Here is a 21,321-nt window from a genome sequence, read left to right on the forward strand (position 1 = left end):
TATAAAATAAAAAATGTGTGGTATTTGGAAGTGCATTTTAATTGCATGAATGTCCGATTATTTAAGTCTGGAACTACTGTTCATCATTCTTTTTGTATTTCTAGATTTGGTTATCATATGATATGAGATTATTTTTCTAATTTCACAAATTATTCACAAACACGCTTACTCACATGTGGTTACAAGCTGTAACATCAGATGAGTCCTGATATTTGCTTTATTGTCTCTTTCCTTTTTATTAATGTTTGAAGAATAGCCAGCTGTTGTGTTTAAACAAAGGCATCTACTGCAATTATATACCTAGCAAACATTGTACTCGTCCTAAGACAGCCACTGCAGATGACGTTTTGGTGTTTACGAAGTTTGGCCAGTTGGGACACAGCCTACAGTTCCCGACAGGTTGTGTATCATTACTGCTGAAAACTCCAGTGACAGACAGTACAAGAAGAGGGAGCAGGTATGGAAGGGCCAATCAGAATTGCCAAATCTAAATTCCATTAAGTTGAAAACATCCTGACTTTTATTTGTTGTCTGTGATTTATTCAAGAAGATACAGATTAAGTAATCGCTGAAGAAGTCAAGAGAACAGCTTTCCAGATTTGTGTGTGCTTTAGAGGACAGTAATACGTGGTAGGGATATAATAAATTCTTGAGAATAGCTTTCTTTATAAAATTTATCACCATGAGAAAATACCATTTCTGAATAAAAACATAAGCTGGAAAAATGTGGTAGACAGATGCTGGGATAAATTTATCATGCTCCTAATAATAGATGTTCAGTTTATAACCTCTCCTTACATAATGCATTCTTTTATCAATTGATTTTCAACATAAAAGTGAGTTAGTCTAGATGGAAGCTACACATTTTTATTTTCCCTCTATATGAAAAATATTTGACTCCAATGTAACCATTTTTCACTTTTCTGAGAAAGTACACAGCATCATTGAAAACTAAGCAGGATGCTATGACAATTACATGTTCTGCTGGCTAATTTTATGTCAATTCGACACAAGCTTGAGTTATTTAGGAAAAGGGACTCTGAATTGAGAAAAGGCCTCTACTTTGGTTCATGTAGCCAAGCCCTTGCCCTGAGTTCCTGCCATGGCCCCCTTCACTCATTAACTTATAAGCTGTAAGGTTAAATAAATTCTTTTCTCCCTAAATTTCTTTTGGACATGAAGATTTACTACAGGAGAGAAAAACAAAACTCTGAGACACCTGTCCTGCCTACCATTTGATTTATTTAATGTTCAAAAAATTGTATTTGCCACAAAAGAATGTAGTTACAAAAGTATACCATAAATTTCTATTAATTTAATTTATTTTGAAATTTTTAACATTCTTTCTACAATGTGGGCTTTTAGTATAAAATTAAGATTGTCAGTCTTAATGGCAAGTCTTTATCCACTGCGCTCTTCGGCCAGTCCCACTTAATTTCGTTTTAAACTGCAGGTTCTGCTTAAGGCAAATGTACACAATTGTTGCTATTCATCAATACCCCTTTAAAATGTTTTTCTGAATAACTGAATTTTATGTTTGATGAGCATGAGATGTTTCAGTATTACAATGCTGAAATCTATAGCTTTACATCTTTTGATTTATATTTTATTAGATGCCTCATTGCTTATATTAATAAGATACATTCAAAACAATAATTTTATCTTTAAAACTCTTTTTGTAAATTAAAGTATAACGTAGATATAAAACAATAATTTATTAATACAATTTGTGTTTTTCATGCTTTATAATATCATTTTATCGGCTTTAAGGTTAAATTTTATGCTTTATGCATAAAGTATGTCATGAAATGGTTTGTGGGTTTTGTTTCAGAGGTACAATACACTGCTGTAATATATGCACACACTGAGGAACAATGATCACAACTGAAGTCAATTAACATTTCCAACCATTGATTCCTCACTTATTGCGGGGCTTTCACAGATCCCGCATGAGGTTTTGTACTTGAGACACAGATGTGGCTACACAGTGTAAGGCTTTCGCTGGGGCAGAGCCTCAGGTAACCTCTGATTTACAGGACTTCTCTGCAATTTCACCTAAGTGGTTCTCGCAGCATGCTCCCCAGCTCTGTCCTGTCTCCCTTCTGTCTTACCTTTGTGGGTTTTTTTTTCAGTGTCAACGATTTTACCATTTATTAAAGACAAAAACAAATTTACATCCTAATGCGATGGATATATATTTTTTATGCAAATTACTAACTTTTGGCCAAATATTTGATAATGCAGGCCATAGAGCCTCTTCAGTGACTTTCAGAGTTAACCACTATTAATTTAATTTTAGAAACTGTTTGTTTTTTTTTTTCAGTGCTGGGAGTACTGTGAATATCCCCCACCACAGGTCCCTTTCTGTCAGAGGTCTAGGGGAGTAGAATAGGGAGAAACGAGGGGGAACGGGGAGAACAGGAAGATACAAGTGAGGGGATGACAATCGGGATGTAATCTGAATAAAAATATTTTTTTAAAAAATCAAGTCAAGTTAATCAGCACACCCACCATCTTCCTTCTGTGTTTGTCTGCACTTGGTACATATCACTGTAGCAAATTAAAAGTACAATAAGCTTTAATGGTTCAAATCCTTTTAAATTTCTGCTCAAACTAATAAGCCATAGTTCTTAAAGATAAGGGCTTTTCTTTTTATTAAAGAATACATAATATTCATCAACTTAAAGCACATTGTGATATCAATAAAATAAATCAAGTTTAATATAGGAATTCTTTAATCCCTATTGAAAAACAAAATGAATGCCAAGCATAAAGGCAGAATGATGATGGCTGAACATTTGTTTTACGCTACTTGTTTTCTTGGATGTTATCTCAGTCTTTCTTTCATTGGTTTCTTCTATGATTAATCCACATTCTCATAATTTCAAAAGCCTAATTGTTCCTGAAATCAGATGTCCTAATAAGTTAAATGTTTTTTAATTCCTAAAAATTACCAATTTTAATACTTGATTAAATTTGCACATGTGTTTAGTGCTCATCCATGCGTGTATATTTGCTTGCAGGTATGTGGGAGCGCATGTATGTTCATATATGTATACATTTGCATGGGGAAGCACGTGGTTGAGTCATTCTAGGCCATTCTGTATCTTATATACTGAGGCTGAATCTTTTGGTTGTATCCAGAGGTCATCAGTATAGGTAGTCTAGTCAGTTTTGTCCAAGGATTCTTTGGCTCTGTCTGCTATATGGAAAAATTACAGGGGGACCACTACATCCACCCAGAATTTAAATAGGTGCTGGAATTCCAAATGATGCTCTTCACCTCTGAATGTCAACCTTTTACCCACTGTCTGCTGAGCCATGTCCCTATCCAGATATCTTCTCTTTTAAGTAATTCTCCAACAAATACATATGACATTCTTTTAATAACTATTTTTAAGTATTTTCATTCTAGTAGAAGATCTACTTTCAAATCTGTCTATTTAGAAATAAGTTGATAAGGATGAGATATAGTAGGTATTGATTTACTTTCAGAATCTTAGATACAGCAAGATAGGAGAGATGTTTTCTTCAAGGCTGCCAAATACAAATAGCCAAAACACTGTGGATGTGACTTTTATATAATTCCTTAGTGTTTCATAATTCTTCTTGCTGTAGGTAGTTTATTATATATATGTGTAATAATATAAATGTATATATCGAAAAAATTAAAAATAAATAAATAATAAAAATAGAAATCAATTTTAAATTTTTAAATGATAATGATCTAGCTGTAATTTAAAATGAAAAATCAATTGCTCCTCAAAAGCATTGTCTTTCACATTACACAATGCTACTTTTGTTGTGCTTTTTAAAGGCACAGGTGGTTTTTTTATTCCTTTCTTTATCGTCTTATTTTTTTCTATTGTGTTATCTGATTCATGACTGCAGAAAATTAAAACAGAAAAAGAATGAAACATCCCCTTCCTATTCGTTAGTTGTCTTCTCATGCATATTTTAGTGCTATCACACCATGTTTATGGGTGTTTGTTCTGTCAATCAATAGGACACTTACTCCATTTTTCTTAAGCAGTTTTTAATGAAAAAAAAAATGGAATTTTCTAACTACAATTTTCAGAAGAAAAGTATATATATCCCCAGTGGCAACTGTTATTTCAAGGTTCTAGGTTAAAAAAAATCCATACTAGAATTTCTTTGCACACATAAAAATATCACAAAGTGGTCGCATATGCCTTTAATCCAAGCACTCAGGAGGTAGAGCCATGTGGACCAGACTGCTGTGAGTTCAAACCCAGCCTGGTCTATAAAGCAAGTCTAAGACAGCCAAGGCTACCCAGAGAAACCCTGTGTCAAAAAACAAAAACAAAAACAAAAACATCCCAGAAGTCTATTCAGTTGTTAAAAATCCATAGAATGATCATTTTCAAAGCTTGTCTAAGTCTTTTGGGTCTGTGTTCCATGTTTCCCTTTTGGCCACAGTGAAGGTAGGAGTTTTCATTACACATATCCTGCTTATTTCCTGGGACTAAGAATATTGACATGTGTAAATCTCTAAATACATGTTCGTCTTTTTCATGCTTTAATCTTCACAGATCTCAATAAGGGTTTATTTTTATAATGAGAAGTCTAAAGTTATATATTTATTCTGATAAGCCTTTCAGAGATACTATAAAGGGGCAAATAAATAAATTATTACTAGCAGTATTAATAACTCCATAGGAAAAATCAACAAGAGTCTAAGAATTAAATGTTTTGAGTACTTTTCTCACAAGAAATTTCCTTTAAATATATTACACGTGCTTATATTCCTTTTTTTCCTCAGTGAATAATCTTTTGTATGCATTTTCTTTCTTTTTATTCTATATTAAAGAGTAGTTACTTGTACTTCATGCATACATACTTTAATTTAAAAACCAGGGATCAGAGATGATGATTAATATTCAATAAATAGAATAATAAAAGGGGTTTTGAAATCATATTCCTTTTTTTTTTTTCTTCTTAATTCAGTCAGGGGCTCTCTGTTTAGCTCTGGCTGTCCTGGAACTCACTTTGTAGACCAGGCTGGCCTCGAACTACTAGTGATCCACCAGCCTCTGCCTCCTGAGTGCTGGGATTAAAGGCAAAATCAGATTCCTAAAATTTCAGTCTGAACCATATGCAAACTATTGGCTGTACTTTTCTTAACAACTTATCTAATACTCCTTAATGGTTTCCTCATATCAAGTATTCAAAATAGCATTGTTATGCCAGAATAACATGGTGAGGTTTAGCCCAGTGCTTCCAAGTCCTTACAGTGTACCAAAAGATAAATTTCAGCTGCATTTCTTTCTTTTGACATTGGCAGCTACTCTTTCTAGGAAGAGATTATAACTTGACATTGACTATTGTTCATACCAAGTCAAATACTCTATTCCACTTACACAGCCTATGATTTTCTAATAATCAGAGCCAGATTTTGCCATCAGATAACCTTTGGTAAAAACTAATGAAGTCCTTCATCAACTTCACAGATTGAGGAAAATAATTACCCTTCTTGAATAAAGTATTCCTTGTATCTCAGCACAAGGATATTGGTTGTAACTACCCAGCTGTCATTTTTTTCATTTGTGTCAACGTTTTTATGCAAACGCATGAAAATGCTAGCTCTAAAACATATTGATGACTATTTTCCTCTCTAACACAATAAATGGGGTCTATTTTTCCATATTTATATAATATTAAAATGTACGTTGCGATGGAGCCTATAGTAATGTAAATCCTAAAAACAACACTCTTTTAGTGTAATAAGATTAATCCAAAGAGCTTCCATATAAACTACTCCAATTGAATGCAAACTAGTACAACCACTTTGGAAATCTATCTGGCGCTTTCTTAGAAAAATGGGAATAGGGCTTCCTCAAGACCCAGCTATCCCACTCCTTGGAATATACCTAGAAGATGCACTACCACACAACAGGGACATATGTTCAACCATGTTCATAGCTGCCTTATTCATAATAGCCAGAACATGGAAACAGCCTACGTGTCCCTCAGTAGAAGAATGGATAAAGAAACTGTGGTACATTTACACTATGGAATACTACCCAGCTATTAAAAACAAGGAATTTCCGAAATTTGTGGACAAATGGGTTGAACTAGAAATTATCATAATGAGTGAGCTCACCCAGAAGCAAAAAGAGTTAAATGGTATATACTCACTTATATGGAGACACTAGTCCAAGGGGTACGTCCCCATGGAAAACTTTACCTACCAGGAAAGCGGGTCAGAGGGGAGGACATCCTATTGAGACTTTAGGTGTGAGAAGCCTGGGAGAATGAGGAAATAGAAGGATCCAGAGGGTCCTGGAAAATTACAGGCGGGTCTGGGCCCTGGGGTCCTCCTCAAACTATGGCACCAGCCAAGGAAAATATAGGCAGTAAACTTCGAACCCCTACCCAGACTAGCCGATGGACAGGACATTCTCCACCGTTAAGTGGAGAAGGAGATCTGACTTTCACACAAACTCTGGTGCCCCATATTTGACCATGTCCCTTGAATGGAGATGCCTGGTGGCACTCAGAGGAAGGATAATAGGTCAAGAAGAGACTCAATACCCTATGAGCACATACAGGGGGAGGAGGTCTCCTTCAGTCACAGACATAGGGGAGGGGAATGGGGGGAAGCAGGAGGGAGGGAGGAATGGGAGAATACAAGGGATGGGCTAACAACTGAGATGTAATTTGAATAAATTAATAAAAAAAAGGAAAAAAAATAAAAAGAAATTACCCCCTTTAAAAAAAATACTACTCCAATTATGTTTTCTTCTTCTACACTTGTAGCTTACTATAATTTAAAAAACATTGAGTCTGCTTTTTGGATTGTTGGATTAATGTATATAGGGTTTTTTAATTTTTCAAAAACCTAATCTTTAACATATGAAAGGCATTTCCTTTTTTTCTACTTTTCATTTTCTATATTAATTAAATTTTCACAAATAATACATGTTGTTTAGTTTTTCCTCCCTCTTCTCTTCCCAGTACCTCCCCATGTATCTCCTATCTAGGTCTAATCTCTTTCTGTCTCTCATTAGAATAAAAACAGGCTTCCACGGGATAATAATAAACAAATAGATAGATAAAATATAACAAAAACTAACACATCACAATTGGACAAAACAATCAAACAGAAACAGAAAAGAGGCAAGAGAAGGCACCAAAAACCTGAGACTCATTTGCGCACTCAGGACCCCATAGAAAACCAAGCCTGAAGCATAACACAAAGACTTGGTGCAGGTCTGCCCAGGCCCTGTGCATGCCCTGTCTTTGTGAGTGAATATGAGATTTGCTCATATGAAACTAGCAGAACCTGTAGACAGGACACCATGGTAGATGATAGAGTTTGTGGAAGGTTTGGTGGTTGTGTATCTGTGCGTGCGTACGTGTGTGCATGCGTGTGTGCATGCGTGTGTTATGTCAAGTAGCTCCCTGTATCAAAGGTGCTAACAAAAACGGATAAAGGCTGCTGTGGGCACCAGTTCAACTTCTCAATGTTCAGTCAGTTGTGTAGATGTCGTCTTCAGCAATGGAGCCTTGTAGCTGATTTGTGGAGAACAACCTATATTCGTTGGAACAGCTTGGATGGTATGGAGATTCCCATAGAATTCATTTGGCCAAAAACTCAGTTACAAGTTACCCAAGTTCAGGACTGGAGGTTTCATTTGATGACAAGAGATTGCCTTTTGGGCTCTGTGTTCCCCGTTATTTGACAATTTCATTTAGATCACCATAATATATGTATATGTATATCCTTGTGCTGAGATACAAGGAATACTGTATTCAAAAGGGTAATTAATTTCATCAATCTGTGAAGTTGATGACTTTATTAGTTTTTACCAAAGGTTCTCTGATGGCAAGAAGTTTCTAATATATTAGGTGTCCATAATATCCCTCAATTGGCCATTAACTTTAGTTGTCTATCGCGTAGTTCCCCCTATACCCCCTCTTTCTTCTCAGCCCTGACTTGATCATCCTATTCACACCTCCATCCATCCATAATTGTCCATTCTATTTTCCTTTCCTAAGGATCCTTATCTATACCCTATGCCCATTGCTCTTTCCCTAAGACTTGTGCTCTATGAGTTGAAGCTGGTTATCATTGGTTTAACAGCTAATATCCACATAAGGATAAACACAGCATATTCCCATTTCTGGGTCTTGGTTAAGTCACTCAAGATGATTTTTCTGGTCCCATCCATAGCCCTGAAAATTTCATGATTTCATGTTTTCAATGGCTAAGTAACACTCCACTGAGTAAATGTACTACATTTTCTTTACCCATTCTTTGATCGACAGACATGTAGGTTGTTTCCAAGTTCTGGTCATCAGGAATAGAGCAATAATGAACATGGTTAAGCAAGAAGTGTCTCTCTGGTAAGATTAAGTGGCCTTTGGAAACATATGTATGTCCAAGAGTGGCATAGATGGAACTTGATGTAAATTAATTCCCACTTTCCTGAGAAACGTCCACACTGATTTCCACAGTGCTTCCAAATGAGATGCCTCCTTCCTATAGACTGTTTTACAGAGTACTGGATGAGCTATGCAATCTGAAAAGAGAGATAGCAATCAGTATTCCTATCCAGCTAAAGGCTTCTTCATCACAATGATCAGAATGGCAATATATTACCAAAGGCAAAATGGTGAGACATATCTTGGGGTAACTAACAGCCCCATAGTTGAAGTTATGGTCCATATCTGGCATGGTAAACATAGATCACTACTGTGTGCCAGTGAGATCAATGATGCCAGAGAACCAATTATAGCACTTTGATAAAATAGTATATCTTCAACTACATTCTAAATAATCTTATATTCTCAAATATGTGTACCTCTCATCCTTCATAAAAGAAGAGGTCCCCTTCTGCCAGAGGTCTAGGGGAAAGAAAAGGGGAAGAAGAGGAGGGGAGGGTGAGAATAGGAAGATACAAATGAGGGGATAAAAATGGAGATGGAATCTGAATAAATTATAATCAATTAAAATAAAAAATAAATCTTCCTGAGGCAGAAGGAGATCTTTACAGAGAGTTACAACTGGTTAAAATACAGATAACAAGTGAGAGTGTGGTGCTTATCTTCAATTGGTATATTTACAGTAAAATTCATACACGTAAACTCAAACTCAGGAAGAGGTGCAAGAAAGATTATAAGAGATACAGGACCACGGTATCCAATTGAAGAAAGTCTCTTCTGGAAAACAAACCAAAATGAAACAAAGTAGAAATGCCAGGGAATAGGGCATGGATTTGAATTGCATGGGAAGATGAAACGGGAGGTGAATATGATCAAAGTAAGTTGTATGAAATCACAAACAATTATATATATATATATATATATAATTTTGGTTTCTACCAGTGGTCAGGTTCTGGACTAAATGTTTTCATCTCATTTTCCAAGGACTAAAACAGACAAACAGATTCACAAAACAAGAAAGCCAACTGTAGTCAAAGAAAAGTGATAATATAGACCAGACATATATGGTCCATGTTGGCCATGAATAAGAATGTGTTCAAGGACTCCAATTCTTTTCTTTTCTCTTTATATGGATCAAGAAAAAAAAATAAAAATTTGGTTATGAGAGGCACAGTTTGTTAGTTCGCTATACTTATTGACACTAAGTTAAATAATGATTTTTTTCTACTGGAAATCTCCCTTCTCATAATGCATTTGATATTTAATTATATGTGTTTCAAATTATATATAGGTATAGGTGGTAAATAGGCAATCCTTTCTAAAAGTTCACTTGGAAGTTTGCTTCATTGTGCAGTACTCAAAATGACCCTACATTAGTTTCTCCTACTTTTGCACTGAGATGTACATGAAAGAAAATTGATTTAGAATTTGTCTAAGATCAATCATCATTAAATGGAAGTAAAATTTGCTCCAGTGCTCATAGAGATGTGTACAAGCAGCTGGATCAAAAAGGGAATCCTAGATTGCTAACAGGTTGCTAGGTGCATTATTCAAAGTGGAGTGTACGTGCCTGGTTTTTGCAAGTAACGGTCTTTAGTTGCTAGCTGACTGTTAGAAGGGTGTTTGCAAGGCCCATGCCAAATGGTGTGCTCTGTTGCTAAACTATTCTCTGTGCTTGCCTACCCACAGTTGTGACCATTTACCCACAAGCTGAGAGAATAGGCATGAAAAAATAATGACTATGCTACCATGACCTCAGTCATCAGAATCACCAACCATGAGACTTAGGAAAATTATCAGTTTGTTCTTCCATGTCCTGCAAAAGTACATTTAACTGTCACAAAAATTATTCTTGTGCACTTGGTTTTAAGGGAAACTCCACATCATATATTTTTAGTTTTCTAAATTCTCCAGCAAGTAGGAGGAAGGAATGCATAATTAGCATTCTAAATACTTACCCTTCTTTTGCAGATTTCCACTTTAAACTTACAAGACAAGCTTCAGCATGCTTTTTAATCACAGATTCAGAAACTGTCTAGAAGATTTGGGGGTTGCACAGTATGTAGGTACTATGTGGAGAGAGAAAATCATATTAGGAATAAAAATGTCTAAACACCACAGTACATGTTTTAAAAGTAAGGGTCATCCCTAATTTTCTATTTTTAATTCTGTTTTTTTTTTTTTTTTTAAGTTTACTTTTTTGTGTTGATTTCAGGCTTCTGGGGGCCTGTTTCTCAAATAGGCATGATGTTGTCAACAATTGCCTCATAATTATAGAATGAGGTCTAGGTATATGATCTGCAGCTGAGAGAGGTTAGAATGCAGAGAGAGAGAATAGACTATTGGCTTCTTTGAGCCTCTTTAAATATAAAAGAAGTCTCTTAAACTGAAGAAGCATTTTGTCCTGGAGGGAGTAGTAGTAAGCCTCCAAAGGATCACAAAATTTACACACCAAATGGACCCTCCCTGATACCATATAAGCAGCAAATAGTTGCAAGAGGAGAGAACTCTCTTGCAGTGTAGCAGCTGCCAAGTTGTGCAGGCGAAGTCAGGGATACAGCTTTTGTGAGTGATCACCCATGTCACACATGCTTTTTGGGTATGCAGCTATTCAAGTCACTCATGTTCCCATAAGGAACACAAATGAGCTTCATTGCTTCACGGAGCTGGACTTGTTTGGAATCATTTGTTTGCTTTCTCATTACCCTCTCTGCCTGGGGTCAATAGAAATAGTATTTACAGAAAGTTGTGCAATGGTAAGTGCTGATAGAAGAAAAGCCCAAAGAATGATCTTTGAGACACTCAAACAAATGTTAGAATTCCCAGGGAACACTGTATGAGAACTATTGTATTTCGGATGACTAGGGACCGGGAAATGATCCTGAAACAAAACACAGAAGCAGTGGGATGGGAGAGGCAGGTAAGAAGTGTGACAGCATAGATTCCAAATGGAAGTAGAGATTCCAAATGTTCTTAGGGGAAAAGTGATCAGCCATGCCACATGCTGGTTGCTATCATTAACAAAAATGCTCATTTCAATAAACAAGTCCAAAATCAGCATTACATATATGGTATACAATGCAGTCTTCTAAGCATGTTAGATATATTAAACCCAACCCACATAACAATACCAGAAAGTAACAGCAATGTGTCTCTTAATTTGTAAATTAGTATTCTAAACCCCACAAGGATTAAGTGGCATGTCCAAAAATCACTGTGCTGCTTCTCGTTTTGTCAACTTGACATAAGCCAGTGTCAAAGAAGAACGAGGGTTAATTGGAAAGATGCCTCCATTGGAGTAGCTTCTAGATTAGCTTTTAGATGTGTCTGTGAGAGCATTTTCTTGGGTAGTGATTGGTGTGGAAAGGCATAGTTCACTGTGGGCAGTTCCACTCCTCGGCAGGTTGTAATGGGGTATATAAGAAAGAAAACCGAGCAAGGATACAGAAGCAAGCCAATAGGTGACATTTCTCTGTAACCTCTGCTTTGGGGCCTGCCCTGGGTATCTGCTCTGAATTCCCTTCATGCAGGGCTACAATAAGCGCCATGTAGCAGGGTCAGAATATGTGAGTGGAGATCGGAGGAGGTTTATGGTAAAGGTGTGGCTCAGTTGCAGCAGAGACCCCAACATTATGCAGATATAAATCTCATGAGGATGACCATCAAGGGACAGGCAACAGCTTAGAGTAGCGTAAGTTTGAGCCTAGGAGTTGTACCCTGCAGATAACAGAGTTGTGAAGTGCTTGTGCTAAGGCCTTTTGGAAATCAAAGGACTACATACAGGTCACAGATATCAAGAACTGAACTCCAAACTGTTGGTCTTTGGCTTCGATTTGATTTGATTGTGGCTGTGCCAGAGTTCTTCTCTCTTGAAATAAGAAAATATTTGACCTATTTTATGATTTTACAACAGCCCACAGTTAAGAAAACTTTGAACTTTTAAAGAGACTTTAGATATTTTAGAGAGACTGAACATATGCCTGTAATTGCAGTAGTCAGGGAGGCAGAGACAGGCAGATCTCTATGAGTTCGAGGACAGCCTGGTCTACAAATTGAGCCTAAAATAGCCAAGGCTCACAGAAAAAACATGTCAGAGAGAGAGGGGGGAGAGAGAGAGAGAGACAGAGAGACAGAGAGAGACAGAGAGAGAGAGATTAAAAATTTTAAAGACTCTGAGACTTTTAAAGTTACGTTCTTTTATATATAATAAAGTTATATTATAAATTATATTTTGGTATTGTTTTAGCATTAAAACGACAGTCTGAGAACAAATAAAAAACGAAATCTTTTAGTTGAATAGTGATATGTTTTGTATGTCAACTTGACAAAGAGTCAGTTGTACTGTTTAGTTATTTTTGTCAACTTGACACAAGCCAGGGTCATCTGGAAGAGAGAACTTCAGTTGGTAGAATTCCTCCATTAGAATAGAGAACAGGCAAGTGTGACAAGAATTGCCCTGACCGGTAATTGATTTGGAAGTTCTCAATCTACTTGAGGTGGCGCCATCCCTGGGCAGTTGGTCACAGGACACAGAAGAAAGCCAAGTTTGTTGGCATAGAGAATCAATCCGTTAAGAAGCACTTTTTCATTGCCTCTACAGTTACTATTTCCGGGTTCCTGCTTTGAGTTCCTGCCCTGACTTTTCCTTCACTGTACACTGACTACAACTGTAAACTGAAATAAACCCTCTCCTTCTCAGATTGTTTTTGGTCATGACGTTTTCACACAACAGAAACCTAAGTAAGGCAATCACACACCTTTTAGAGGTGTCAGGAAGTACAGGCAGGATAGCTGCCTCCAGAGTCTATGGACACTCCTTTATTATTTTTCAGTGTTTTAGAAATGAAAGCATTTCTGTATTCTTTCCCATGAATGTATAATGAGTTTGGTCAGTGACTATTTTAGACTAGAATGTGTTGGTTGTTCATAGGAATTTACTTGTTCGGGACCATCATATTCAATTAATATATCTTAAACATTAGTAGCTTGCATGAAATCTCTAAGTGTGTCTATCCCATAGAGAGTTCTGGATACAAAACTGTACCCCTATAGTGCTTTCTAACCACAAGGATGTCCAGAATTCCATTATAGTCACATATTAGAATTGTGATTTTTCTGACATATTACTTTGACTAGGACACAAATTGAGTTGTTGGGGAAAGTTTCAGCCCACCTGTTTCTAATTAAGAGATGGCAACAGCTGCTAAGTCCTTTGTCTATGTTACAAGGGCTCTGGAGACCATGTCATATTTTTATCCTCTGAGTTACTCCAGAACTAGTCAGGAGGGAGTGTCTTCAGCCAGCTTGCAAGAGAGTCTCCTAGCAGGGAATCACACCCTTCAACAGAGCCCAAACCATAATTGAGATTTCCTGGCAAAGTCCTTCTGTGGAGACTCAAACCCTGAGAAACCCTGCAGGAGAGAATTTCCATTGATTTCAGATGTTCTTAATTCTCTGTAAAAGTTGAGAGAAGGTAGTTAAATTGGCTAGTATGTTAAGGCAGTCTCCTACGACATGGGATCAATTGTTGGTAGGGAAATAATCTATGCTGTATTTTTTAAGTGAAAGAAAGTATCTGTCCTTCATGCCACTTCAGATGACTGTGACTAAACAGAGATAGGCATTCAGGCAGGATTGCGGAAATTTTTTTTTTTTTTTTTTTTTTTTTTTTTTTTTTTTTTTTTTTTTTTGCTGTGAGTTTGTTTTAGTGTAGCAAATCTGAGCTCTTTTGGGTGATAGAAACAGACACAGAAAGATTGGGAATCAGACACCCTAAAATTATTCAGTGGGAACTGTGTGATGCAATTTGACAGTGTGTCAGTACTGCCTACGGTGAGATCTGTATTTACAAGCAGAGTTTGCCGGGTTTGTTGCAGGGGGAGACTTGTAACAAATCCAGTACTAGATGCCCTTAGCAAGAATTGCATTCACTCATCTCCCTTCGTAGATATTCTCTGAAAGATTTTAAATCACAGTAAAGAACTATAGTAATCTTTGAATAGAAAGCTGAACTAAATTATTAAATAGAGTCTAGAAGATTTTTTTTTTGAAATACTGAAAATATCATCAGGAGAGCTGGGAGCTTATAGTATGTCTGTTTCAAAAAACTCATTAAGGAGAAAAACATACTCCGAAGCAACACAGGTTTGTGCAATAAACACTTAATATAAGATGAACAGAACATTTTTAAGAACAAGAAATAAAAGACCCCACCATAGTCAAATAAATATGAGTATTAGAAGCAACAGTGAGGACCACATGCAGCTGATATGCAGAGACAGCATTCTAAAGAAGGAGTGCCTTCACATCAGTTTTCCTCATCACAAAGGCATCCTTAAGCAGGCCAAATTCACCATGAGCCCTTTCCTATCACTGTTAATAATTTTCTTTCAGTGTTAAAAGAATATATAGGCATTCAGTCAACTTAGAGAAAAGTTTTATTCCCATAACATGTATTTGGTAGGTTAATTTTGGAAAGACCACACACTTTAGCCAGTAAATAATTCTATTTATGATTGTTCTCTGTTTCTAAACCCACGTGTTGAGTATGGGAGGAAGACAACATTTCATGTAAGACACATTATATTGATGGGAATAGAATAGTGAAAGCAAATAGAAACTATACTGTTTGTTGTTCTATAGTTAAAAGCCAAGATCATTTATCTAGAATTAATTTAATAATGTAAAAAGCTTTGTCACATATATTACATATAGACTATACACATTTTGGTCATTAGTTTGTCTTTGAAATATGAACTTCTAAAATTTGCTATATGTGAATATGTTTTTGTCTTTTAAATATAAACATATACTATTTAACAAGAAAAAAGACAAGTTCAGAGAGGGAGATAGGAAATAGCTTCCAGTAAACCTTCTCTTTCTGTTTCCACACTTTATTATTTTAGGCTAGTTAATTATTCCACATAACACCCAGTAGCTTTGCATAAATATTGGAAAAGTTGATATTCATTCAACCGAGTGTTTATTGGATGTGGTGAAAATGTGTGCTTTATAAAGGGCTACAATGATGACACAGGTGATATTGGACCTTTGCTTGTAGAAAAGAATTATAGATATAAGTTTAAGAGCCATTTATTCTCTCATGGTGTGTGTGTGTGTGTGTGTGTGTGTGTGTGTGTGTGTGTGTGTGTGTGTGTGTGTGTGTGTTATGTAGTGTGTGTTGGAGTTGCCTGTAGAGGCCAGAGTTCAAATTGAAGTTTCTTTTATCTCAAGCCATTCACCATGGTTTATGAGCTAGGGTCTCAGTCACAAGATTTTTCAAGCAGACTAAAGCAACTCTCCAGGGAACCCCAGATTTATTCATGTATCTATCTCTTTAGGACCTGTGATGATAAGAATGTACTAAACTTTGAGCTTCTGGTACCATCCTTTTCAGCATCTCATAAAGGCATAACCTCAGTTTCACACATTTGTTTTAAAAAGTCTAATTTAATATATGCTGCTAGTTTGTTAACGTTGAACTTTTCTCCCTTCACAATATAAATCACACCTGGATGGAGCTTATTTAACAAATACGTATTCTCTCCACTACATGATGCAGAGTGGCTGTTTACTGCTTTGTAGACACAGTTACATCGAAAATGATGCTTCATTTGCATTTCAAGCAGCAAAATCACCTAGAATACACATAAAACAAAGTCAATGTTGCACTGGATATCTCCTTTGTGGCATGAGATGTGTATCAGGAGGGGACAATTTCTGTTTTCCATGTCGGGGGAAATGTCTCAAGCAACTAAAAATGTCTTTATAACTTCACAAATATGTTAGCAACCATAAAAGTGGCATAAACATTGACTTTTCTAGTTGCAAAGAAGTAGATTTTAAATATGTAATCCATGAAAAATTAAATATATTGCATTTACCTTGCAGTTATATTTCCAATAGACAGTTCTACCAGAATCCAAGGGAACTTGATTATGTTTTTAAGTCTTTGTATATTATGACTATCCAAAATATATCCTAAAAAGAATGTGAAAATCCACAGTTAAAAATATGCTCCACTGCTTTATCATTACTATAGCATTAGGTACAAATTTGGATAAGGGTTTCAGACTGATTTCTCTTCCCTAGAAATATATCTTGGGGAAAGTTTTTCTTTCAATAGGATTCTCTACATTATGAAAAACAATGTCAGCACCAGCTACAGCAAATAGACATTTTTCAATTTTATTTTCCTGGTTACAAAATTCATATTCCTGTTATAAGAAATTATGCGAATTCTATAGTTTTAGTTCTCTCATTCTAGACTTTTCTCAGTTTGTGCTTTTCAGGAGACCACTAAAGCCAGTGGATCTGGATCCAGGGGGGGCTGTAGAAACTGTTGCACCAACCAAGAACAATTCAAGCAATGAATCTAGAGCCCCTGTTCAGACTTAGCCAATGGACAGCTCATTTTCCATGGTAGTGGGGAGAGCAGGGACTGCCTCTGATGTGAACTCTGGTGCCCCTGGTTTGATCACGTCCCCTTGGTGGAGAGACACACAGAGGAAGGGGAACCAGGCTGATAGGCTGTGGTCATATGGTGGGGGAGGGGGTCCTTCTGTCAGAGGTCTAGGGGAGGGAGTTAGGACAGAATAGGGAGGGAGGGTGAGACTGGGAAGATAAAAACAGAGGAGATAACAATTGGGATGTAATCTGAACAGATTATAATAAAATTTTAACAATTTAAATCTATATATGTTTACCTAATTCAGTGTCTCCTTGTAGCTTGTACTGAATCTGCATGTAGGAAAGCTTTCCTCCAGGGAACAGTAGCATGTGGTTTAGCTCTCTGTGACTCTTTCAGTCGTGGAAACAGCACAGATGTTGGAGAACACGAAGCAGCATAAGGACAAGACATCCTGTGATGACAGAGTGCAGGGCCATGTTCCTAGGGGGAATGCTAACAAGAAGAACATCTTTTTGTTTACCTGATTAATTAATTCTTGTGAGTGATTTAAGATTGGCACCTTAATTACCAAACCATTGCTTTCTGTCTACTTGAAGGCTTCAAAGTGGAGAAATTGATCAAGCAGAGAGTTTTTGACAATTTCTAAATTTGGTGAAAGATGTGATGAGACACCCCCCCCCCCAAAAAAAACTATCAGTTTTGTAAACTCATCATCACTTAAATATTATCCAAACCTGAATATTCAAAACCATATTGCATTAAAGGGGGTGTGATGTAGCTGTCTGTCTTAGTGTTTTCATTGATGTGAAGAGAAACCATGACCAAGGTGACTCTTATAAATTAAAACATTTAATTGGACCTAGATTACAGTTTCAGAGCTTTTGTCCATTATCATCATGGTGGGAAGCATGGCATCATACAGGCGTACATGGTACTGGAGAAGGAGGTGAGAGTTCAACATCTTGATCCACAGGCAGTGTAAGGAGTCAGTGTGCTCCACCCAGCTTAGCTTAAGCATATATGAGACATCAAAGCCTGCACTTCCTCCAACAAGGCCACACCTCCTAATAGTGCCACTTCCTATGGTCTAAGCATTTAAACATATGAGTCTATCAGAGCCATACCTACTCAAACCACTATACTGTCCCAATCAGATCTGAGCTTTATATACTGTGGGTCATTGTTAATTACCATCTACTATAATATAAACCGCTCTGATATTAATACGTCCAGTATTCCATGGGCATAATGATAAGTCATTGGGAGTCAGATTAACATTATGCCACTTTAGCAGAGTAATCGTCATATGTTATTCTCTAAGTCCTAAGTCCTCTCTAGCCACAGGTTCTTGACCCTAAGGACAGTGCCAGCCCTGCACTCCATCTTGTGAATTTAGCTTGAAATCTAATCAAAAAGTAGACATTAAATTAGTTCATGAGCCATGGGAGAAGAGGGCTTTTAAGGGAGAGATGATAGATCACAGTCATACAAAGGGGGTGGAGAATATTGGAACAGGAAGACGTAAGCAATTTGGGAGGATGGGAAGGCAGGATAAATGAGAAAGTATGAGGAAGGGCACCATTTAATTACTTTTCTATCACCACAATAGAAGAATGAGCTTGCTTACAGTTTCACAGGGTGAGGTGGTTATCATTATAACAGAGAACAGGGCAGCAGATAGGCATGGAATTGGATCAGCGGTAAGGATCTTAAATCCTGACTCTTAACCACAAGGCAGAGAGAGCTGAGACTGGCATAGACTTTTGAAACCTCAAGTCCACCCACAAGGACACTCCTCTTTCAACAAGGCTACACCTTCTAACATCCCCAAACAATTTCACCAACTGGAGACTAAGTATTCAACTATATGTGCCTATAGAAGCCATTCTCATCCAAACTGTCATAGATTCCCAATACTGAAGACACTCTATAAAAGTTCTATAAAAAAAAAGTATTGCAGGATTTTATAAATTAGAAATGTATATAAGAAAGCATTTAAATACAGATACCATATGACTTTAATGTCTCATTTACATACCACAGGCTAACAAATAGAAACTCCAGTGCCAGGAACTAGTTACCTCTTGTGCAGGTGGTGGTCAGTCAAATGACACAGACTCCCAAATATTTTAGTATATTATGACTGCTCTTTGTTGCCCTCCAGAACTTAGTGGTAGAATCTTGCTACTAAAGACACCACATATTTGAGTCACAGAAAATGAAAAGAGAATCAAACTAATAATGATACATGGAAAGTTCATCCCTGCTGGCTAGATTTCAAAAGTTTGGAAGATGCTGTTCATACTACAGGCAAAGAAAAAAATTCCTATTTTAACCAGTTATGAACACTATAAATTGCAACAATGACCTACCTAGCAAAATATACCCATCATGCATCCAATAGTAACACTATATTAGGAAAATATTTTCTTTATTGTTTGTGAAGATTTTTTATCATTATTAAGATATTGCAAATATTCTGTATCTTAAATGAAACTCATCATTAGAAGCATTTGTTGTGACATATGAATGCTTACTCTTTCAGCTCCATTACATCTCTAGATTGAAGGACTAAGTTTAAAAATCAATCTTTTTATCTTTTTTTTCCTGCTAGAAGTCTTTCAAATGAAAAATCACACACACACACACACACACACACACACACACACACACACACACAAACACACACACACACGAAGTCTACAAATTTGCCCAGAAGTTTCTATAGTCACAACTTCCCTTAAGCAATACCATCTCCCCTCCTGCTCATTCCCACTAGTTCCCTTTCAGGAAGACATACTATGCTATCTTAACAATTCTGACTTCACAGACTTCACAGCTGTTTCTTGTAGTCAAGAGTTATCCTTGAAAATTTAGCTCTAGTATTCCTGAGTCACTTGCTCACTTCAAGCAAATGTTTGCTCAAATATTGGCTTTCTAAAACCAAAACATTTTATTTTGTAATACATTTTTAACAGAAAAATGTCTAATATAACAGCAAGTGTTCCTCTGTACTCCTTGAAGTTGGTTTCCTGACATGATGGCATCTGGTGTTTTTTGGTACATTAAAAAAATAAAGTAGCATTTATCATTATCTTTAAATAAATTCCTAGAAAAATTTCTATTCTTATTAAATTCCTTTTGTTTCCTGGATACCTAAGTCAAGACTGCCATTACATTTGGTTGTTATGAGTTCTTATTTTCCTCTAATGAGGTCAATTCTTTCTTTATTTTTTTCCATTTTAAAATTTTCTTAAAGTAGATTTTCTTTTCCTATAATATAATCCAGAGATTATCTTGTTTCTTCTTCCCCAGAGCTGGATTACAGGCACAATCTGTTATGTCCATGACATGGGTTCTGGGGCTCAAACACCAAGTTTGAGGCTTGTTTCTCAGTGAATGTAGGGTCAGTATTTTCCCCACCCATTATTTTTCTTATCTTTCAGTCTCTGTTAGCTATTACTTGGATTTTTCTCTTTTTTTCACTACCAATGAATGCATTTATGCCTTTGACTCTTGGGAGGATTGTATGTCTTAGTTGAGCGAAGGGAAAACAATGGAAGATGAATGCAGTATGATTTTTTTTCAAACTACCTTGTATTTGGAGATAATATAGTATTGTTTCGACTCGTTTCAAGGTAAAAAGTATTTATTGCACTGCCCAAAATGAAATGGCTTTATTAGATGTGCTAGCTAAATATCTTGGTCAATATAGCACAAACAATGGTCATTTGGCCATAAGGAACCTCAATTCAGAAAAGGTGTCTATCAGGTTAGCCTGTATGTAAGTCTGTGCAGCATTGTCTTGATTGATTACTGATGTAGACAAGCTTAGCTCATTGAGTTCAGTGCCAGCTCTGGCCAAGTGGTACTGGACTATATAAGAAAGCATGCTGAGCTGGCCCTGTAAAATAAGCCATAAATAGCTTCATCTATGACCCCTGCTTCTGTTTCAACCTCCAGATTTCTGCCATGATTTCCTGTCCTTGGTGAGGAACTATAACCTGGAACTTGTAAACAGAATAAACCTTAACTCACCAAGTTGACTTCAGTGATATATTACAACAAAGAAAGCATACCATGACACTGAATGTTTACGTAAAATTACTTCTGCATATAGTCTCACCTTAATATGAATTTTCATAAAATTATTTTTCTTTACTATATATAAAATTAAATTTTGACTTTTTGTACACATTCCAAACATGAAAAAAACCCAAAATTATATTATATTATATTTCTGACAGCAATAAATATACCTTTTATAATTTCAGTTATTTCCTAAGACATCTTGTGTCTTATGGTCATCTCAAACTTAAATTTAATTTTTCTGTTGTGTTATAATGGCTTTCTCCAATGCTCAAATTGCATCATGTTCTAAAGCTTGCATTATGGAGTCAGACACCAACTTTAAATAATTACATATGAAGTGTCTTCACAGTTTTTAGGACTATACTAAGTGTTATGTCACCAGAAAGAAACTGTCCAAGGAACAATCACTA

The sequence above is a fragment of the Acomys russatus genome, chromosome 31 (assembly GCF_903995435.1).
Source record: "Acomys russatus chromosome 31, mAcoRus1.1, whole genome shotgun sequence".
In the NCBI taxonomy this organism is placed as follows: domain Eukaryota; kingdom Metazoa; phylum Chordata; class Mammalia; order Rodentia; family Muridae; genus Acomys; species Acomys russatus.